We start from the raw sequence: 6000 nt of genomic DNA on the forward strand, positions 1-6000 counted from the left end.
ACTACCCTTTCCTTCACTTCCCCTGGAATTGTCTTGCCCTGTATTTTCTTAGGAATTGCTAGTATTCCCTGTTCTTCTTTCAGCTTCCTAGCTTCGCGAACCATGTATTCTGAAACTTTGAATGGCTCCGTTGTCTTTTTGATAGACCAGCTTTGTGGCACGAGGGTTAGGATTTGTATTATTTCTTGGCGCTTTGCTACATGGAATTTTAGCTTCATTTCTTCAATGAGTTTATCGAAGTCTTGGCAATTTATGCACTGTTGGCTAGAAGCTTGGTACCAACAGGTTTTGACAATCAATATTTCCAATTGCAGCAATCTGCTCGGCAATTATTTCCTGTGCTTGGCTAATCTTACGCTTTGTATAACCATGCTTATCCCTTGCACTAACTCGTTGATATTTATTGGGTAAGATGTCTAATACTGATAAACTTGTGTTTACACTTTCACAGTTTTCCATATTATCAGCAGGGCCATCAGATTCAGTAGAGCTGGACTCACTCACCTGGTTACTGTCGAATTCCTTTCTGCATGATGTGCACAACTTTTGGCCAGGCTTATTACTGACTTTCAGCATATCTGACATTTTCTCTGCAGTAACTACTGTGATTGGTCGCAATGTTTTTCGCTTTACATGGCATTTCTTCTTGAAGGGATTGGAGCAAGTTTTTTGCAAAAATTAAAATTTCGTCAACAGCAAAGCTTCATTATGGAGGCACACTTGAGATTCTCCATCCAAGTTCAGTTCACTTCGCTTTGCTATCAGTTTTTTATCTTCTGCAGTTTACTGTTTTAGAAACTTCAAGCCTTTGTTGGGAGTGTAGGTTGTCAAGTGACATTCAGAAGAGCCACGCTCATTACAGCAATTACACATGGCAATAAACCAATGGAATCCTGATTCATGACGTATCTGTAATCGAATTCAAATCAAATTATTTAACTAACTGAATACAGTAATTTCAAGTGAGACCTGTAATACATTAATGTTAATATTGATTTTTTTTATTTGTGTATTTTTGCAAGTAAATTACACAAATAAGTAAACAACAATGTTTGACCTCCTGACACGATACTGCAAAGATGTATAGATAAAAATAGAACAGGAACCTAAAATAGCACTGATTGTTTAATAATAATTCTGAATCACCCAAAAATGTTCTTCCCAATGAAGCTTAAAATTTTTCCAATCAGTTTGGATATCAATTTGCTAGCAGTCATAATCAGTGCACAAAGAAGATGGAGAATCATAATTTGATTTTTTCTATATCGCACCAAGTTATGTCATTTTCAGAGTCCTCTGGCTGAACTAGGAATTCAGATCCCAACCTAAATAAAAGTTACTCGTGAACAGAAAAATTTGCTGTATCCAATGGTGTCATTCAAAACTAAATTAAGAATGACGCATATTGAGATATTTTGCCTTGAAAGTTGGCTATCCCTTGCAGTCATATCATATTGAAAAAATGTAATTCAAACAGCTAGCCATACAAAAGATAAAGAAAAATCCAAAACATTTCTTATCATATGTGAAATCGAAATAAAAGTCTCTGTCATTATTGGACCTATTCTTACGAGTGAAGGTTCGTACACAAACGACAACAAAAAATGAGTGAAATCCCAAAAATGCACCATGAGGATATCTCTAGCACCCCAATAAAAAGCATGAAAGTGGTATATCATGACAGACTCTTTATGCATAATATACATACCTTTGAAAATATCATTGAATCAGCACAAACTCTGAATATTTTGAATGAGATAAGTTGACAACATGCCCAATTAACTCAGTCCTTTGTACAGCCTCACGGAATTCAATATTTCTAAGCAGATGCAAAGTGCCAGTAGCACAAGCACTCAGTATAGTGTGAAGAAAAAGCTTGGACACTGCAGAGATACCAGAAGCACATACATGTACATATACAGCTCCTCTACACAAGGCAGAGAGCACAGCACTGGCTAAGCATTATAATAAGAAGTACAAAATAAAAGATTATAAGAGATTGATCAAGATTCAAGTCTCTGGTTTCATGGAGACCAATGACCTCCACAACCCAGGTCAACATGGACGTAGGGCGGGAAGATCATGCCTTTTACAGCTACTCGACCACTATGAAAAATTACTGATGAATTAGAAGTAAAATAGAGTACAGATGCAGTATGTTTGGACTTCGCAAAGGCATTTGATAAACATAACCATGGATTGATTGCACTCAAAATGAAGTCAGTAGAAATAATAGGTAATGTAGAACGAGGGTATTAAATTTTCGGTCAAACTCAAACAGCAACAGTCATTCAAGTAAACACTAGTCCAAACACAGTAAAAAGCTCTGTACCTAAGGGTACAGTTCTTGCACCACTACTTTTCCTTATTCTCATATCAGATATAGATAAAGATACAAGTCATTGCTTCGTATTATCTTTTGCAAAAAAAAAAGATCAGTATAAAAATTAATTGTGTGGAAAATACTATTACCTGATATTAATACAATTTTCAGTTGGGCAGCCGAAAATAACATGATGTTTAACAGTGATAGATTCAAGGTATTTCGGTAAGGTAAAAAGTGAAGCTCTTTAAACAGAATACAGGCTACAAAACAACCAAATCTCCAAGAATGAAAGCAAACATGTAAATGATGTAGAAATAATGATGTGTGACGACCTAACGTTTAGGGAACACAACCTAGCAAATAGGGTCAACTAAAGTAAAAAATAGGATTGATTACGGGAACCTTGAACTCTAGGGATCGCATCGCAATGGTTGTACTTTTCATGTCACTTGTGCAACGCCGTCTTGATTGAAAAATCATTACTAGCGTTTGAAAAAAACACTGCAGATGACAATTTTTGCTCTCACGCACTCTCCATGTCTGTTCATAGATAGGTCTGTCTGTCAACAGTGTTGGCAACGCTGTTGTTTTCCCTGATCACATCTGTATTTGCCGCCCACTCCTGAAGAGTGGGCGGAACCATCAAGTTGAAACTTGGTGCAGATTTTTAACTCTTGTTTGACTCTCGTAGAGCCCGGATGGCTCTTGTCTCTTCTTACCCTTTGCATCCTGTGGTGGCGGCGGTAATCCAATTCTGTCTGTTTGATTTGGCTGGGTTACTAGCCATATTGGAATTATCTCCAATGAACTTCCCGACATCTTTGCAAAGTAGGCCAATTGTTCTCCCAACATTTCCCGGAGAGTGATTCCTTATTCAGATTTGTATCCAGTCATTCGTTCTGCAATCCAGGACCATTGGCCGGGTCGTTGGGCTGTCAAACAGGTTTACTCTGAAAATGACATTTACCCATGGCCTTCCTCCTTCCACCTTAATAGATAATGGGAAACGGCTCTGGCTAGGTTGCATAATGGCCACAATTTATTTTATTGTAGCATAAAATTACATAAAATTACACGTATATAATATAAAAGCATAAGCATCCAAGTGCCAAAGTAACCAAAACTAACAAACAAAGAAAACTGTGAACTACCTGCTTTGTACACCTGTATACCAGTGTACACCTGTGTACACCTGTATACCTTTGTAAAACTTTGTACACCTTCAAATACAGTGCATAAACTAAAGAAAACCCACATTACCCTGACAGGGCGTGCCAATTAGAGCACATGACCAAAACAAACAATATAAACAAGACGGAGAAAAAAGAACGGAAACGTGATAAACCAAGGTAAAACAAAAAGGGCACCGAAGCACCACAAAAAAAAGAGACAAAAGCACCTGGCAAAGCAGAAAAACACTACACCCGTCGACAAGCCCATTAATCCACATATCTTTCTGTTAACTTGCTAAGGATACTTGTCACAATACTCTAAAGTGCTCACTCCGCCTTGGGAGCGCATCCAGCAAGCGTGTGACAGGTTCGATGCATGAATACCGGAACATTCGGCAACACCGAAGGCTGCTGCAGGGAGGAGAGCATCACAGAAGACTGCAGTGCAGAACTCCACTGCAAAGAAGGACAGTGTACAGAAGACTGTTGTATGGAGGGCGGAAGCACAGAAGAATGGAGTGCAGGAAGCAGCACACAATGCCAAAGCACAGGAGGCAGAAGCGCATCCAAAGCATAGGGGGCAGCACTGGGACCTGCAGCAACGAGTGCCGAGGAACAGGGGGCCACCTGCCAAGAATCCTTTTTCAAACCCATTACCAACTCCCGGCCAGCATCCACCACCGCAACCAGGGCGACAAATTTCCATCAGGGGGATCCAGCAACCAGAGAAACAGACACCGAAGTAGAAGCATAACATGGACCCCTCCCCCATCACTTTCCGTCGCCACCACGGGGACACCCGCCCCATGGACAGCCACCATCAGGACCTCCACAGAACCTGCCACAGCGACACAAGCTGCATCAGCTGCATGCATCCCACCAGCATCAACCGCACCACCCTCATCCGTATCCTCAGAAGACAAGGAACACTCAAATTCTCCCACATCTGCTCAAGATGCACAGTCAGGGAGGGGACGAACCAAGAGCCTGCCGAGTATGTTTGAAATTGGCCACAAGTCATTGGAATCCTCTGTGATCATAACAGGCTACTCAGGAGCACCTTGAGGAGGCAGCACACGGCCACGAAACACTTCAGCCGTAGCAACCCTCTGAGGCACAGGACCATTCACTACCACAGGCGCCACCGCGAGAACCGGCACCACATCAAATCATCAGCATCAGGCAGCACACCAGCTCCCACGGCCACCATAAAGGCATCCAGAGGAGGGAAAGGCACTAGAAGGTTCAGCTTGGATGTGACCTCCATCTCCACGCCACCCACAGTGCCAACTGGTGGGGTGGGGGGGGGATGGGGGGTTGAGCCGCAAACACCATGGGCACCTCCGGCCCATCTGCAGGACGTGACAACATTTCCGTCATCACAGAGTCCCTCAGGCCTTCCAACGGCAAAAAGTCCTCACAGTAGTTGTTCACCTAGTCCACACTGCCAGCTAAACAACTTTCAGCCCAGTGCCCCGATTAGCTAGACCAGAAGCACATATGAGGCTGGCCAGTGTAGAAAATCTTCACGGAGAAACCCACGAGATACACATAACACGGGATACCAGTCCTCAGGTGCATGGCCAATATTTGCACCCAACTTGGGACGTCCTTCCACCTACCAGAGGAGACTACGTTAATCCGAACATTTCACTCTCTAATACCGGAAGAAGTAATACCGCAAGAGGACTTCAGGGAACTCAAACGGAGCCCCGATAATGGTGACGTACGTGATCATGCCACTCTCGTCCTAAACAGTGACTGAAGCACCATGCTCGGGCAGCTGGAAGGAGCACCCGACGAAATCCCTGAAGATAGTCTAGGAGCCGAATTTCACCACTGCCCGGCGTCCTGAGAGAATCTGCACCCCACTCACTACCCCAACATCCACCCGCTGTAGGTCAAGTAAGTAATTATCAAAAGAAGGCAACAAACCGGGAAGGCTATGTAGCACCATCAATTGTGCGGAATAATCAGAAGGTGCTAAATATCACCAAGGATGCCAATACGTGAACAGAAATGCATAAAGCGAACGCTATCAAAAGAATTCTATCGAGGGAAAGAATTCAGAGGATAGAAATGTTTGTCTGAACATTTCACACTCCAATACCAGGTGAAGTAATGCCGCAAGAGGGCCTCAGGAGGTAAGTAATTATCAAAAGGAGGCACCAAATAGGGAAGGCTATGTAGCCCCCATCAAGTGTGCGGCACATCAGAGGGCACTTAATATCACTAAGAATGCCATTACGAGAACAGAAGCGCATAAGGCGAACGATATCAAAAGTATCCGATTCACCAAGATTTCTATCTAGGGACAAGCAACCGCGAGGGACGGTCGGAAAGCAAGACACACGCTCGTCCTGGAAGTCAGGACATTCAACAAGGATATGCACGACCATAAGAGGGACACTGTTATTTGGACAGTAAGGAGGTGGGCAGCACTCCATTAAGTGACTGTGCGTTAAGCGTGTATAGCCAATACACAACCTCGCCAGAGCTGTT

Source organism: Procambarus clarkii, chromosome 38, assembly GCF_040958095.1.
Source record: "Procambarus clarkii isolate CNS0578487 chromosome 38, FALCON_Pclarkii_2.0, whole genome shotgun sequence".
Classification (NCBI taxonomy): Eukaryota; Metazoa; Arthropoda; class Malacostraca; order Decapoda; family Cambaridae; genus Procambarus; species Procambarus clarkii.